The sequence below is a fragment of the Hordeum vulgare genome, chromosome 3H (assembly GCF_904849725.1).
Source record: "Hordeum vulgare subsp. vulgare chromosome 3H, MorexV3_pseudomolecules_assembly, whole genome shotgun sequence".
Classification (NCBI taxonomy): Eukaryota; Viridiplantae; Streptophyta; class Magnoliopsida; order Poales; family Poaceae; genus Hordeum; species Hordeum vulgare.
Genome location: NC_058520.1, coordinates 212,205,158 through 212,223,411, shown reverse-complemented (window position 1 = coordinate 212,223,411; position 18,254 = coordinate 212,205,158). Strand labels below are relative to the sequence as shown.

At 40.7% G+C, this 18,254-nt stretch overlaps 1 long non-coding RNA gene across 1 annotated transcript; it reads right to left on the bottom strand.

The window, feature by feature from the left end:
* Positions 1-10,053: 10,053 nt before the first annotated feature.
* On the bottom strand, positions 10,054-10,896 carry LOC123439811. Its single transcript, XR_006630173.1, has 2 exons — positions 10,691-10,896; positions 10,054-10,591 (listed from the first exon to the last, which is right to left on the bottom strand). It is a non-coding gene; the product is annotated as an uncharacterized LOC123439811 (long non-coding RNA).
* Between the last annotated feature and the right edge of the window lie 7,358 nt (positions 10,897-18,254).

Genomic DNA, 18,254 nt, shown 5'->3' with positions numbered 1-18,254 from the left:
CGTCATTGGACCTATCTCCTGCCCCATTGGCTTCATCTTCGTGTCGCTCAACCTCCATTCCATATCCGGAGTCGTTTAGATATGACGTCGGAGATTCAGCTGGTTCAACGTCGGGGCCGTCTTTGGTTATATCTTCGAGAAGTTCTTCCTCTTTGAGGTTCCTGATATGTGGATCCATAGTTCTGCAAAAACGGACATTTGATTAACTAATAAACTAACAAACTATATAAGAGGGGTTGGAAACTTCGAAGGCTCATTTTATATAGGAGGACCTTTAGTCCCGGGTCTTGGCTAGAACCTAAACTCTAAAATACCAGCCAGGCGGAGCCCAGTCCCGGACACTTAAGCATATACAATAGCAAAATTAAACTAGTTCTATTAAATTTCTTGCTAAAAATAAACTATTAACACTTAAGCATATACAATAGCAAAATTAAACTATTAACACTTAAGCATATACAATAGCAAAATAAAGCAATAATCTAAGAAACACTATTAACACTTAAGCATATACACTATACAATAGCAAAATTAAATGACAAAAAAATATATTTCTTCTTCTTGTAACCCTAAACTAATTTTTCCTCTTCTTCTATTTCTCCTCTTCTTCTACTTCTTCTTCTACTTCTACTTCTCCTCTTCTTCTACTACTTCTCCTCTCCTCTTCTTCTATTTTTCTTCTTTTCTTCTCCTTTTTCTTCTTTTCTTCTCCTTCCCTTTTTCTTCCTTTCTTCTCCTTTTTCTTCCTTTCTTCTCCTTTTTCTTCTTTTCTTCTCCTTTTTCTTCTTTTCTTCTCCTTTTTCTTCCTTTCTTCTCATTTTTCTTCTTTTCTTCTCCTTTTTCTTCCTTTCTTCTCCTTTTTCTTCTTTTCTTCTCCTTTTTCTTCTTTGCTTGTGCTGGCCGGAGTGTTGGGGAGGAGGGGGCATGGGGTTTACCGGCCGGACGTGTCGACGGCGCGCGGCGGCACGCGGCGAGGAGGACGGGGCGGCGCGCGGCGAGGAGGACGGTGGCGGCGAGCAGGACGACGGTGACGACGAGGAGGACGGCACGCAGCGGCAAGCAGGACGGTGGGCAGCCTGACGGCGTCATCGAGTTCATCGCTTGCCGCTCCGGGCAGGAGAACGAGAGGAAGAAGAAGAGAAATGGACGATTTGGGTTCGAAATTTTCTAACTCCCGCTTATACAGGTGGATCTTTAGTCCCGGTTCGGGGCTCGATCCGGGACTAAAGACCCCTTTAGTCCCGGGTGGAGCCACGACCCGGGACTTAAGGACCTTTTTCGGTAGACCAGAAGGCGGGAAGCAGGGGCCTTTAGTCCCGGGGCGTGGCTCGAACCGGGACTAAAGACACCCCTTTAGTCCCGGGGCGTGGCAAGAACCGGGACTAAAGGGGGTCTTTAGTCCCGGCTGGAGCCACGCCCCGGGACTAAAGGCCCTTTTTCGGCAGACCAGAAGGCGGGAAGCATGGGCCTTTGGTCCCGGGGCGTGGCAAGAACCGGGACTAAAGTGTTGTCTATATAAACCCTCGCCCCTGCCCACCATATCCCCTGTTTTTTGGTTGTTGAAGTGTGACCATGCCATGCTCTTGCCACTCTAGTTCATGCACATGACGTGTTCGATGAAATGCCCGAGCCACTCTACTTAAGCTTTCTCCTCTCCAAGCTCGACCTCCAAGCTCCATTTTCCTTAATATTTGTCTAGGTTTGGCCGTGCACCAACTGCGAGCACCACCGTGGTGAGCCTCTTGTTCTTATCTTCTTTTTAAAATCAAAAAAAATCTTACTTGTATGATTTAGATACATACTTGTATAAATTACTCACTTTCATTATTTTTTGTTATTATATAGTGCGATGGTTTTGGTATCCGCCTCTGTCGGCCCTCGTCCTGTCTATGATTCGGATGTGGTATATATTATCTTTTATAACTATTTGTTTTATTTAGTGTTTATGACAATTATGACGACCAATGTGACATATATTTTTTTAATCTAGGAGGTATGTGAACCGGAAATTCCAACCCACATAAAAATTCTTGTCGAGAAGTTAAATTTGGTTGAAAAATAAAGCAAATACTTGAAGAAAAAATTGAAAATAATTGAGGATAAGAATATGGAACTGGAGTTGCATGTCGCCGATGTCATCGATGATCGCAAGATGAAGATCGATGCGATGCGGTTGAAGATGGATGCAATGCGCTTGAAGATGGATGAAATGCGCTTGAAGATTAGGAATATTAGAAAATATGTCATTGATAAAGAGGCTTGGTATCATTATGCTGTTGGGTCAATTGTTACCTTAGTTGCGATTTTGATCGTGTTTGTTGTTGCATTTAAATGTTTTACATAGTTGTATGTTGTTTTATGAGAGAACTTTATGTATTTATTTTTTGCAATAATAACATTTGATCACTACTGTTCTTTGGCTTTAATGTGATGATGAACTTGTATTAATTTAGTCATATGTTCTCCAATGGTTTTTTGATATATTTAATTTCATAATAGAGATGAATCGCCAATGATAATATTTAATTTCATAATATGGTTTTTTAAACTCCATACTTTTTGTGTGTTCAACAATTTCTGACTTCATTTGGTATATTTCGTGCATTTACTTATTTTTTTTGAGCTAGTTGACCCTGAAATTGAAAAGCACTACAAATAAACTCTGAAAATGTTGAAAGTTGGCATGCTATCATCATTTCACCCACATAGCATGTGTCAAAAAGTTGAGAGGGCTACGACAAAAACTGGATGCACTTCGTGTACAAAACGGACAATCTCTCTCGAAGTATCAGGGTTTCGATCGAGAACTCATCTCTTACAAAGGGATTTCATTTTTTGAACTTATTTGAACTCCATACTTTTTGTGTGTTCAAAATGCACCATTCAAAGGCACATCACAAAATTTCAACAATTTCTGACTTCATTTGGTATATTTCGTGCATTTACTTATTTTTTTTTGAGCTAGTTGACCCTGAAATTGAAAAGCACTACAAATGAACTCTGAAAATGTTGAAAGTTGGCATGCTATCATAATTTCACCCACATAGCATGTGTTAAAAAGTTGAGAGGGCTACGACAAAAACTGGATGCACTTCGTGTACCAAACGGACAATCTCTCTCGAAGTATCAGGGTTTCGAACGAGAACTCATCTCTTACAAAGGGATTTCATTTTTTTGAACTTATTTGAACTCCATACTTTTTGTGTGTGCAAAATGCACCATTCAAAGGCACATCACAAAATTTCAACAATTTCTGACTTCATTTGGTATATTTCGTGCATTTACTTTTTTTTTGAGCTAGTTGACCTTGAAATTGAAAAGCACTACAAATGAACTCTGAAAATGTTGAAAGTTGGCATGCTATCATCATTTCACCCACATAGCATGTGTTAAAAAGTTGAGAGGGCTACGACAAAAACTGGATGCACTTCGTGTCCAAAACGGACAATGCCTTGCCATTGAAATGCTTGCCTTTTTTCTTCAGCACCAGTACGGATGACAGGCTTCCCTCGGGGTTCTGCCTTGCCATTGAAATGCTTGCCTTTTTTCTTCAAGGGATGCTTGGGTGAAAGAAAACGACGATTGTACGGATACACATTCTTCCTACAGTTGTCGAGATATATACTTTCTGTCTGATCCAAACAGTGTGTGCATGCATTGTATACCTTGTTTGACTGTCCTGAAATGTTACTAAGAGGAGGCCAATCATTGATGGTTACGAAAAGCAACGCTCGAAGGTCAAATTCCTCTTGTTTGTGCTCGTCCCACACACGTACACCTGGTTCGGCCCATAGCTGTAAAAGTTCATCAACTAATGGCCTTAGGTACACATCAATATCGTTGTCGGGTTGCTTTGGACCTTGTATAAGCACTGGCATCATAATGAACTTCCGCTTCATGCACAACCAAGGAGGAAGGTTGTAGATACATAGAGTAACGGGCCAGGTGCTGTGACTGCAACTCTGCTCCCCAAAAGGATTCATGCCATCTGTACTCAGACCTAACCATAAGTTCCTTGCGTCAGCTGCAAATCTCGGGAACTCTCTCTCGATTTTTCTCCACTGCCGACCATCAGCGATGTGCCTCAACTTATCGTCTTTCATACGATCTTCCATGTGCCATCACAACAACTTCGCATGATCTTTATTTCTGAACAGACATTTCAACCGTGGTATTATAGGAGCATACCACATCACCTTGGCAGGAACCCTCTTCCTGGGTGGCTCGCCCTCAATATCACCAGGGTCATCTTTTCTGATCTTATACCGCAATGCAGTGCATACCGGGCATTTATCCATATTCTCGTACTTCTCACCGCGGTAGAGGATGCAGTCATTAGGGTATGCATGTATCTTCTGCACGTCTAATCCTAGAGGGCATACAAGCTTCTTTGCTTCGTACGTGCTGGCGGGCAATTTGTTCTTTCCTGGAAGCATCTTCTTCATCAGTACCAGCAACTTTTTGAATGACGAGTCAGTCACACCGGTCTCTGCCTTCCACTTCAGCAATTCCAGTGTGCTACCCAGCTTCTTATGGCCATCTTCACAAGTTGGGTACAACAATTTGTTGTGGTCCTGTAACATCTGCTCGAACTGCAACCTCTCATTTTCTGTGTCGCAACCTCGCCGTGCATCAGAAATGACCCGGCCAAGATCATCAGCGGGCTCATCTGGTTCGTGTTCTTCATCTTGATCTTCTTCTTCATTGTCTTCCATTGCGGTATCAGCATACTCAGGGAACATAGATCGGTAGTTGTCATCATCGTTCTCTTCTTCTTCATCGTCGTCTTCCATCATAACCCCTCTTTCTCCGTGCTTGGTCCAAACATTATAGCCCGACATAAAACCGGACCAAAGCAGGTGGCTCTGAATGACTCTTGAGGAAGTGTAATCCTTCTCATTCCGACATTCAACACATGGACAAAACATATAGCCACCACCATGCTTGTTCGCATCGGCTGCATCTCGAAAAGAATGCACGCCTTCTCTGTAAGCGGTTGTGCGTCGATCACCGTACATCCATGGATGGCTCATCTGTGTTATACGACAGTATATCAAATACAATCACGATCCTAAAAATTAGTACCGCACGGTCTAAACGAGGAAATATAGTTGCTAACCTTTTAGAATAAGTAGAAATAAAGAGGAAGAGGTTTAAGCGTGGCTCAGGCATCTCATATCGTAGTTGTGTTCGGTGAACTGAAGCGGCATCACTCTAACACACATTTCAACAAACACCTCTAGTGCATCAAAAAAAGTGCAGAGCAAGCACCCACCCACAATCCTCCATCCAAGAAAAATGCAAGGAAGAGGGGAGAGGGGGGTTGTGCTATATATGGGCAGAGGACTTTAGTCCCGGTTTGAGACACAAACCGGGACTAAAGGTGGCGCACATGCGGGCTGCCAACCGCGTAGCCCTTTAGTCCCGGTTTGGGACACGAACCGGGACTAAAGGTTCCTTACGGGCCGGGACTAAAGCCTCGAGGGAGGCATTGGGAATTGGGGCGACGTGGTCGGGCCTTTAGTCCCGGCCCAGAGGCAGGCCAGGACTAAAGGGTCCAGGCCAAAGGCCCGTTTTCCACTAGTGTGATAAATAAGTCTTTTTAAAGGTTTCACTAAAAGACTATATTCGGATGCATATAGACATATATTAGAGTGTAGATTCACTTATTTTGTTCCGCGTATAGTCTTTTATTGAAATCTTTAAAAGGAATTATATTTAAGAACGAAGTGAGTACAACCGCATGCACTCTATTCCTCGTTGATGCATGCTCACCTAAACATAGTGTCGGAAATGCATAATCGAGCCATATACTTATTTATTTAGCGTTATAACATGAAATTTAGTTTCACAATACCTTCTTTTATTTGGAATCAACCAGTTATGCGGCCAACAATTTCATTTAGTTAGCACTAATTTAATTGTGTGCATTCATACTTCCCCTCCTTTATTGGACAATTCTTTATCTCTCTCTTACTTATTTGGACACATGCAGCCACAATTTGTGTCATTTGTGTCTTTATTGACTAACAACTTTGTCATGAGTAAACGTATGTGTCATATTTGCAATGAGTTGCAAATATGTGATTCTAAACTTCTAGTTCACATTCTTTGAGTACGTGGATATAAGGATTGAATGTCAATAACAGTTCTAATTTATTTCTCGACATTCTTTGTGGTACTAATCTCCCCCTAATGCAAGAAATGTCCTTATTGCTGATGCAATCAGCATGCGGACTATGAATAATTTTGATTGACAGATAAATTATTATTCCTCACATAGATCCCTAATTTTATGTGAGAGCCCATTGATGTATGCTCGAGTGGTGATATCGGTATGTAACCGGATTATCGCAGATAGGAAATACTTTCCACGTAATTACTACCAGGGGAAAATATTATGCTACGCAAATGGTATGATTTATATCATACTTACGGTGTGTAATGCCGTATTTATCTAGCAAAAGGCTGGCAAATTACAATTCTATAAGTTTGGTCATGTTATTAATTTCACTATCTTTGATAAGATATTTAATTAAACCATTCTCGGTATGCACATAAAATATTAGGTATAATACGACATTGCTTGTGAAATGAGTTCAACGAAGTTGTCCATTCGAATGGATTTATCCCTTGTTTAGGATAATTTGCTCTTACTTTGTAAATTTGAGCAATTAATTTAGTTATACCATTCATGGTTTTGTGTGACAAGTGATACGCTTGAAATCATTTTTAAAAATGTTTCTATAAGTACCATGAAATATTTATATAATACCACATAATGACTAAGTAATCCACATATATCTTTTGAATGTGTTCAAGGAAGAATGGTTGGCTCATTTCGAATTGTAAGGTTAAAGTGACGTAAACTAATTTCTGCTAAGGCACATGTGGTGCACATAAAATCTAATGATTCGGGAAATTTTGCAACTTGTTAAGTTGTGACCAATAGAATTGTCAATACTTTTCTAATCATCCCCAAACCAGGATGGCTAAGGCTATTAAGCCTAATATTTATTTATTAATACTTGGAAAATGATTGTGTAAACAACAATAATGAGTATGAATTGAAACATACATTTAAAATTATCAAATATTCTATGTGAGGGATATGATATTGGATATTTTACTACATGTAGTAGTACAAGTATAGACAAATAATATGCTGGGATAATTAGGAGATTACCCGAGATCTCTGATATTATTGAGTGCATCCTTCATGAAGATCCTGAGAACAATCATCTACCAGAATATTTTTGATTTTTATTTTGAAGTGCTCAAATCCGTCCCATTGAACTTATCAGCCTTTTTCAATAAATTATTGGTGTGGTTTGACCATATGTTTGAGGGTTTGGAAATCATAGGTACTATATTTCTATAACTATACATTTTACAAACTTGAGAGTTATCTTTGTGATCGTTTGGAAACGGTCTATTTCCTATTAAGAGGCAATTTTGACTTTGGTTGTCTTTTAGCCTCTACTTTACATTGAATTCCTCATGGTTCTAATTTTGTGACTCCTAAGTTGCACAAAATACTAAGTACTAGCAAGAATTTCAAAGAATGGAATTGCATCCGTTGGGTAAATCTGATGATTTTAAGAAATTCCAGTTTCCTTCATTATAAAAATGGTAGTACCATCATAAGAGGATCTAAAGTGTATTGAGGGATTTTCAACTGCATATGCATATGAAATTTTTTGATCATGCGATCTCAACTTGAAGTTGACTAAGTGACAAAATTGTGAGTTGCGATAGACTCGAGTTCTTGAAAAACGAATATGTGATCATTCGCGATGTACTCATGGCACCATATTTCTCTAAGGGAAATAATCAAGGTGAATAAATATTTATCCATCATGTACTTAGTTTGAGAACTAAGTGAAGTTGGTGACATGTAAAGTGCATATGAATGTTGCAACTCTAGAGTCACTTCCAAAAAACATAGACATTGCATGTTTGACATTGGTTCATGATTATGAAAGTATAACCACAATATGATGTGGATATTGCAATACTGTTTGAGACATTTGCTATAAATGATAATATCCATCTTGATGGACGGACGACACTACAATTACAAATAGTGACATAGGGTTCACTTCCATGTATTCTACCAATGTAATACAAGGTAATCACTGGAGTATGAAAATATTTGCATAATTCTCTATGACGTATTCAAACAAAATGAGGCTTGAATAATTGATAATGGTACATAATACCATTCAACATGCAATAATCATGCATGAATTTACTATGATAGTAAATCATTTTAGTGAACAACAACAATTGCTTCAGAGGAGAAAATTTAAGAATAGTTGATGCTTTTATAACCATATGTGTAGACCCCAATTTATATAGGATAACGCTTTGAAGATAATCACCAATATGGTGTAGATCTCGTAGTAATAGAAAACATAGTCTAACTGTTGTCACTAGATGTTCATACCTATTACCTTATGTTATGCTATATTTACGAAAATAACTTTGATGGTAGTCATATGTTAGGATGACATGATGTAGATCTCATAGTAGTATTGGATAATCTGCAAGATTTTGTAGAAGATACCAATATTACCTTATAATATCTTGAGGTAGTTACATATTAATATTTGAAAGAGCATTTGAAGGTAGTCATCTTGGTAGTGATAAGATGTAGACCTCACAGTAGTGATGCATAGTGTGCAAATGACGCAGTAGATGCCACCAATACCTTGTGGTTAACAAATAAATTTTGATTAGTCATATTGAATATGACACATTATAATTCTTATTTTGAATTTATAGCAATGTTTGCAAGAAAAATTAATTTCCATTGCAAAGTTATAGTTGTTGTCCTAAAAACGCATGGCATAAGGAATGTTTGTCGTAAAGACATATAATGTCTTAAATTCCGAAGGAATAAATGTACGCTAAACATACTTCGCAATAGTATTACTACGATTATACAATTATGTGGAAAGGTTAATTTACATAGTTATGCAAATATATGGAGACATGATGCCTTCAAATAACCTTTCTTTCACATATATGTTTCTAAAGCGAAGAGCTTAGAAAATATTAATAACTGCAGGGTTAAAGTGCTGAAAACAACAAAGCCGTTGGGAGGCCTGAGGGCTGAACCAAAAAAAAAATTAGGCACTTTTCAGCAGATAACAGAAAGTGGAAGGGTTAAAGGGAAAACAAGGAAGGGATAAGGTTCCTAACGCTTCTTGTTTTTGGATAGGAATCAATCGATTTGTTCGGCCGTTTCCCTTGTGGCTTTTGCGCAGAGGCCATCGCCACCGTGCCGGAGCGCCTAATTCACCGTCGTGCTTTGCACACGTGGCAAGCCTTCGTACCGTTTGTTGGCCGCCGCCGGGAGGGGCCATGCACGGAGGAGCTACGCCATGGTGGTGCTCCCCCGGAGGGAGGAGCAACACATCGGCTGCCGCTGCCGTTCCCAAGGTCCACGTGCCGGGGTCGTGCTCCATCGGAGGGAGGAGTGAGTCGACGGTCGTGCCGCCGTGTTGTGGCTCGACGGCTCGAGCGCCTAAGGGAGCCTTGCCTCCTGCAGGGAGGCGCTTGATATCGTTGTCTTAACATCATGGGCACCATCAAGCTGCATTGGCCGCTTCTTGTATTACAGGATGTTGTTACCTATAGCCGCCTCTGCGTGAAGACCATTAAGTTCTTGGTATCAATTTAATTTTCAATCCATCAATCATGGATGCCAATGCAATGGCCTTTTTCTGTCCGCTTTTTCTTCTCTGATGATGTCTTGGCCCATGAAAAGATGCGAGCATTTTCCCAATTCCCTGGCCATTAAAGATAAAAACAAGGTTCAATCCGCTGTGGTTACTAGATTGAAAAATCATGACTAGTTTCTAGTTTGGAGTATGATCAATCTTTTTGTTTCATCTCTCCGTTCTGATTCGATGATGATCTTTGAATAGATGGAGGTTGACGCCCCCTGTTCATCCTTGTTCTTCTCCTCTCCTGTCCGGCCAAATCGCTCAATCGAAGCGCAAAGTGCGTGATAACGTGTTAGAGTAAAATGAGATTGAACGAAAGTGAATGGACGATTAGTTTTGTTTCTATTCATTCTCAAATATATATACATCTGGGAGAGGTGGGAAGAAGAGGTGTCTGTTCGGAGTCATCTCTCCAGAACAGGTGCTTGTTGACAATAGAGGGAGAAGAGATATGACTGTTGGGGGTTGGACACACCATTTGCTAATTAATTTCTAATAGTTTACAGAGGAGACACCACACGGCGTGACACAACATTAGCCGCGGAGCATACTTGACCTGGAGCCACCGTGGCAGCCAGCCTGTCGTTCATCCATTAGGCCCATCTTGAATCCACATCAGGATCACCAACACCTTCACCTGATAGGCAGTTCATCACAAAAGTAATATCGACAATGACGGCTAGTTCAATCTAGCACCACCAACCCGAGCGTGGAAGGCTGTAGGCAACATCACCTGGACGTGTTGGAGCTTGGAAATCCAAAAGAAACAGCTTCGATCTTATGCCTCGCACATACGTGAGCACCACCGCGTTCGGCGCATGGCATTCGGTAATCAGATCAGCTGGGCGGTAAGTGTGCTGCAAAATTTAGACACGAGGCTATAACGCATACCTCAAAACACATTGAAACTGAAGAAGAAGGCCATGATCTATGGGGGCTGGGGAATTAATCAGGACCCAGAGGAGGTGTCTTCAACGACGAAGGGAAAGTGGCCCGTGAAGAGACCATGGGGAGGGAGGTGGGGGGCATCCCAGAAGAATGCTGACTGTAAATCATGAGGGGTAGTACCACGGGTGATAGTGACGTTGCCTTCAAATCTTCATGAGGGATACTTATACACGTCTTTTGTGTAAGCGAAGGGAATGAAAAAATACTTAAAAGGAGGGCCATCTAGGGGAAGATGAATAGGTTAATAAAGATTCATCGGTTGCAAAATAATTGAGGATATTAAAAGGAAAGACATTTAGTGGAGAAGGTATACACAAACAGTAGAAACCAATCGATTGTAAATAATGAAGGGGACGACAATTATATGTGGAAACGGAGATGGTTCATTGTTTACTATGGTAACTAAACTCCATGTTGTTTACGTGTTAAGGGAAGGCAAACGACTCCTCCATCATGCGGGGGCAGTGGCAAACAAAAGGATGACCGACACGTGGATTAATTACTTTTTGCTGAGTTGGCAGCTTTGTTGAGGTGGATAGATTTGCCGAGGTGAACATTTTATCTATATATAAGATACTAGCACGGGGTGGCGCGGCGACACGCCGCGCCCGTATGTACACTTTCGTTATTTATTTGATTTAAAAAGAAACAGTGGACCAGGTGAAGAAGTTGATGGAGGGTGAGATGGTTTTAACTTTTAAGCCCTTGTATTTTTTTGTTGTTGCATGCATTTTCTCGTCCGTGATGTGGAGTTCTGAGGTATTTGCGTACATAATATTTTTAGAAATGCAGAGAATACATATAAGAGTGCATGCATTGTTAATATTCTAGAGAAAGTGAAGAGATACGGAAGCACATACATAGGCTGAGGGTTATATACTACGGTGACAAATTATTCCCTCGAAAGTCTTGGCATGTTTTTTAGACATAATATGCACCAGCAACATGCGACATTGTCATTGTCTGTGTTCTCTGATGCTAGTTGGTAGGCGCAGCGATGTTTGTCTCTATTGCTTGAAAAGTAACTATTGGCTGAACTGAAAACCCAAGGATAAGCTAGCTTGAGTGACAGCTTCTTGATTCTGAGATGCTTTGGAATATTGGCTACTCTGGTATAACTAACTGAACATTTGTATATACATTTGTATATATAGATGGTGTGTTCATAGAGGCTCTGAACATTGTCAGTGGTTGTGGCATATATATATGTGTGCAGTGCCCTCACTGACTGAATGAGTTGAGAATGTACTCGATTACTTTCGGCACGCATAAACTACAGGGGCATGCATATTATATATGTTGATCTCAGCTGACTGGGTGACAGTGTCTCCAACCGATCCAAACAGGGGAGCTCATGGTTGAATTGTGAGTAGTGCAAACTGTATTTCAGCGTCCACTAACATGGTTATGCTTGAGTGTTAGGAAAATTAAGGCATTAACAAAGTATGGTCTTATGACATAGCAGAGTCATCTTATGACAACGGAGAATAAGGGCGATGCTGGCGCTTCATACCTCAAGGCGACTAAGGTATATGAAAGCAAGCTAGATTTGGCACATATCAACTGTTTTACGCTGAACTTCAGTAATCTGAATCAAAATATCAATGTTCTATTAATTATAAGTGGTATTGCACTGCATTGAATAAGTAAGACAATATAGTATTAAGAGGAGATATACAATCCTTTGATTTGGTACGAAAACAGCAGATAATAGTATAGTAATAATTATAATATTAAGCCGAAAGTTGTAGCAATGTGAGTGTAAAGTTTTTTTCACAACAATATCCGCTCACAATATAAGTCGAAACTAAGAGACAATTTGAACCACTGGAGAGACAATATAATTGCAAGTCCTGGACTATCAATTATAATAGTCCTGGTTAATGTCCTGATCCAATCAAATTCATTAGATAATTAATTGTTTGTCTCAAAAAACTCTAAACTGAAACAATTATCAGGTTGGGTATGATTTTTTATTGTACTCAGCAAGCTATGATGGTTTATAATTCACATAAACTTGAACATCCAAAGCAAGCATCATTGAGCAGATCAACATTACTGAGTTGATAATTCATAAGCTATAATAACAGCAACCGCTGATCCCATTTAGGAAGAAAGGTGAGGAAACAAAACAAATAAGGTATATCAAAACTACAATGAGGATTGTCGTTCCTGCATCCATGTTAGTTGTTATGCAAACTATGGTAATAGAAGTTGAAGGTAGAAGCAGAGAGAACCGCTTTCTGAAATGCAAGCTGACATAGTGTGGAATGGCACAATGAAAAATAACATTATCTACAGTACCATATACAATATTGTAAAAAATGTATAAAATATATGTCTTTCTGTGAAAAAAGACTAAAAGTATGTCACTCTATATGCATCAGCATCATGTTAAAATTAATTGCAGCATTTGAGCAAACAAACTGCACTATTCATGCCTATCAATGAAGTAACTTTAGATGCCTCTAATTTCATATTACTGTTACATCAATAAAAACTTCTGAATAGTAAACTATGTTGTTACACAAATAGGTCATTATTATGTCTTGGCGTTAAGCTATGTCAGAATAAAACATGTAGAAAAATTAGTTGGTTGCAAACAAAGCAAGTAAGAAGCTGGACTTGCCTATGAGGCTATGACTCGACCTCACGACAATGTGAATGTGTTCAGATGGAGATATGCTTGATGCTTTATTACCAACATCCATCGCAAGAGAACACAATGTACAATCCAAAGAAAATCCAAAAGGTTCAGTGGCACTGTACACCATTTTATCACGAAGTGTTTGAACGACTGAACCTCAGAGCCGCATAAACCGAAGAGTGTCTTCTTGATGACCTATAAATCGCAGCTGGCAGTAGTGGACCAAAAATTAGATTCTTTCGATCATATACAATTCATACAGGAGGTTTTGCACCCATAGCATGACCCCCACCCAGCTTATATCTTAATCATCAAACTGTAAGAGATAATAGAAGGAAAAATTACCAGTATAAGCATCCATAGCAAGTTAGCAACACGTTCCATCCAGCATATATTTATATATGTAATTGATAGATCAAAGCGGACTGGGATGTGTGTTACCTGAGTAGTACACATGCTCAGCAAGGTTGTCCCTACGTCTATTCTTCCTCATCGTCCTCCTCTCGGTCCCGGACTTGGTGGTGACGCTGATGTTGCTACAACGGCAATCGCGTATTGTCCTCGTCAACGACCTAGATGGATTCTCTCTTCTCCGCCTCCTTCCTTCGACTGGTTTCTGCCGTTGACACATATGGGCAAAGAGACCAGGAACGTTGACGGTAGGAAATCAGGAAAGAGAGAAGGGGGTCGTTGATTGGGATGATGTTTCCTTACCTTATCTGCAACAACAACAAAATCAAAGGGAAGAACAAAATCAGGAAGAGCAGTGCATCGGCCGGCGGCGCCGACGGCAGCCGCTTTTACATTTGGTGGATATTCCCCTCCCTTCTCCCACGCCCTCTCTCCCTCTTTCTCTCTCTCTCTTTCTCTCTCTCTATCCTGGTCGATCAGTCTCGGTGAGAAAAAGGAGGAGCGGAAGAGGCGAGAAGGTCCCATCTGAAAAGTGGCGAGAAAGATCTCAAGCGGTGTCCCAATGGAGAAACAACCACGTATCTACCAACGTGGATTCAAGCCAATCTAACTTACTATGTACACGTGTCGTATCATTATAGTAGTTCAAAAAAAGTCAAAAACAGGAAAATTCCTGGCTTAGTCAGTTTATACTCGGGACGCTGTTCATTGGATGCCATGTGTCAAATTCATAGAGCCCTTGAAAAAAATTCAAAAAAAGGAAGGGGCTCCTTGCTTAGCCGGTTTAATATAGTAGTATATAGGATGACATGGCAGATTGTTGATGTGGACATTGTGCATGGTAAGAGAATAGGGAGTAGTAGGAAGTAACTTCTTAAAAATGACAAATAAGTTTTTTTAGGTTTTACTAAAAAACTACGTATGAATGCATATAGACATACCTTAGAATGAAGATTCATTTATTATATTCCTTATATAATCTTTAATGAAATCTTTAAAAGAAATTATATTTAAGAACCAAGAAGTACAACCGCATGAATGCTTGCATCGCTCTATTCCTCGTTGATGCATGCCCACCTAAACACAGAAATGCATAACAAGCCATGTACTTATTTGTTTAGCGTTATATCATGAAATTTAGTTTCACAATACCTTCTTTTATTTAGAGTCAACCAGTTATGCGGCCAATAATTTTATTTAGTTAGAGCTAATTTAATTGTGTGCATGCATATTTCCCTTCCTTTATTGGATAATTCTCTATAGGACAGTACTATGCGTCGGCGCGCCGGCGCGAGCGCTAGCGCCGGTCGCAACGTGACTGCCAGATCTGCAGGGGGACTGTCTGATCTCTCAATGCAACATTTTTTTTCTCCATGCAACAAATTTTAACGCTATGCATCATTTTTCGTCAACGGTTGCAACAAAAAAATAATTATAACAAAAAAAATATTGACGTGATTGTAGCAAAAAAAGAAGAAGATGATGCGTCGTAGCAAAAGTCAAACGCCGGTTGTAGCAAAAATCTACGTGACGTGTATGCAACTTTTTTAACGAACGCTTACAGCAAAAAATGATGCCGGTTGTAGCAAAAAACAACACGGTTGTAGTAAAAGTCAAAACGCCGGTTGTAGCAAAAATTCAACGAACTCAAGTTGCAACCAAACGTATATGCAGCTTTTTTACTGGACAAATATAGTAAATAGAAAAGTTTGTAGCAAATATGAACGCTGGTTGTAACAAATTTACACGAAAAAAAATCTGCATACAAAACGTTTGTATAAAAAAACAAGGTTACAGCAAATTTAACGAAGAAATGTTGCATGCCCCTACCAGCGAGCGCGCGGCCAGCGCGCGATCGGCCAAACTATTCGGCAGGTGCGCCGTTTACCTTCTCCATATATGTCGTACTTATTTGGACACATGCAGCCACCGTGACAATTTGTGTGTTTTATTTTCCTAGGAAAATGGCGCATACCTAATTTCTGTCGGAATCTTTTTTCTAAAACAAGCACAAGCACAAGCTAACTCTAGTTGGTCTTGTCGTGGGATAACGGCACAACCTCACATTCTCTTTATTAATTGGAAAAAGTTTACCATCATCCGGTGGATAACATGACTGCATCCGTCACCTTCTTTATGCGACACGCGTTTAAATAAAGGCCGTGTCTTCGTCAAATACGTTACTGCAACTAGGGTTGTGTTTCTGAAACATATGCGATGTTGCAATGATTTACGATCGGTTTATGTTTTACAGCAAAATCTATGTTTCAGAAATTTTTCGCAACAAGACCCTAGTTGCAAAAAAAATGCAACAAAACCCGAGTTGCAAATATTTTTTGCAACAAGCCAACTGTTGCAAAAAAGTTTGCAACAAGACCTGTGGTGCAAAACTAATTCTGCAACTAGGTGTATGTTGCAATGGTGAAAGCAAGCTTGGTCGCTCGATGCGGTTAGATCCAATGGTTCGTGATCCGGCCGATCTTTTAAAAAGATCAGTCGATGGACGCATAGCATGCCCCTTATTAATTTTAAAAATGATTTGTTCATATTTCAAACAACTCACAAATATAAGAAAAATTGATGCGGTTTGTTTTAAAATAGTGAGGTGGGGCCATTTTATCTAGGGGACGCCACGATTTGGTGCCCGACCCAGATGCACCCGAAATCGTGGCGTCTGTTCATGAGCCGGTCTTTCTGTCCCTGCACAAAAGCGTTCAAAGGCTCGGCGATGAGACTGGCAGGGCAGGAGTTGGGGTACGCCCGTCGTCCGTATGCATCTCCAACAAGGCCGGCGCAGTGGACTCACAAAGTCAATCCAAAGAAACCTCGATGGACAAAAAGGTCTGAACTGAAATCCTCCCGTGGTTGGTGTGTAACTTGTTTAACACCGACTGAACGTTCGTCTCCATTGCACATGTTTTGTCAGTACAATGGGATTAGTTTGTAATAATCGCTAGAAAAAAGACCATATTTCTCCCCTAATAATAAAGCGCGCACCGTTTCTGGCGGCCGTCGTCGGTCATTTTGCAAAAAAGCCCTCGCAGTTTCAGATAATTAACCCACAGTCAAATTTTAGGTCAGAACGAACCATTTTTTATCATTTTGCAGAAAAGTCCTCACAATTTTAGATAATCAACCCGCGGTCCATCTTTTAGTCACAGCCGAACCGTTTTTTGCATTTTTCAAAAAAATCCCCCATGTTTTAGGTAATCAACCCGCCGTCCCTATTTAAGTCAGCCAAAACGTTTTTTTGTTTTAACAAAAAAAACCCTGACTTTTTAGTTAATCAATCCATATTTTATCTAAAACAAAATTATCCATATCTTTTAAACCGTAACTCCGATTTTAACATGTTATATATGAAATTTGATTGAAAAAATGTGTAGAATCTAAATAGGATGTTATTTTTAGCTGTTGGATACTTCTCAAATATATTTTTTGATGCAAACTTAATCTGTAGTGCATGGTCCTTTTTTTCCTCTCTTTCCGACGACCATACGAATTGTAATAAATATCCATTAAATTAAAACCAAATTAAGAGGAAAGAAAACATCGTTAACCACACATGCACACCTTTGGAAAATCTCGTGGGGAGAAACAACATATTTCTCATCTTATTCCGAGTGATTGTACATTTAAACACGTTTTCGTTGTGTGAGCACTGAGGCCATTGTCGACAACACAAATGTGATGCCATGTGAAAATATATTGTGTTCAAAACGTGTGTTATTTTCTCTTCCGTTGCAACGCACGGGTTTTTCTCTAGTAAATAGTAATCCGTGGCATTGCACCCAATATGTAGTTGTGCCTAGTTTAACAGTCAGAACCACATTCATCATATGGTTATTATTTTTGGGGTAGACCTAATAGATTGAATATTATTTTTGTATTAGAACTCAGTAATCCGAATAATGACCACTTGAAAAAGTATGGGATAGGGTTGGGCAGTGCGCCACCTAGACACATGTCCCTCGCCGGCCAATGGCCGCCCCGCTCTTACCGACAGCCGCCGGGCCTCCCTCCTCCCGGCCCCGATGTCGCACCGCTCCTGCTTCCCCCCGTTTCTCGTCAAGCCTCCCCGGGCCTCTCCTCGGCCCCTTTCCCCCTCTTCCAGTGGGTACGCCGTGCAGCCTCCGTCGACGACCCGGCGCTGCCCCTGCAGCGTCCGTCCGGGACGGAGTGTCTTGGGTTGCTGTTGTGGCTGGGGCGGGCCCTAGGGTTCCCTTGACCCAACCTCGGGAGGTTCGACCCATCGTCGGCCCAGCTCCCACTCCGACCGTTTTCCCCAGCAAGCCGTGGGCCGTGCTCCTGTGTCGCCGGCCCGGCGGGGCTCGGCTTGGCTACGTGTATGGTTTACCCTATAGCCGACCCCTAGCCGCATCCTGGATTCTCTCCTCCCCGCTCTCGACCCGACGCCGCCACCACTTCCCTTCGCGCCCAGTTCGGCTCCTGCTCTGTTCGGGGCTCCCTCCCTCCAGCCATCGCTCCCCCCACCATCCGCGTCTCCTCTGGTC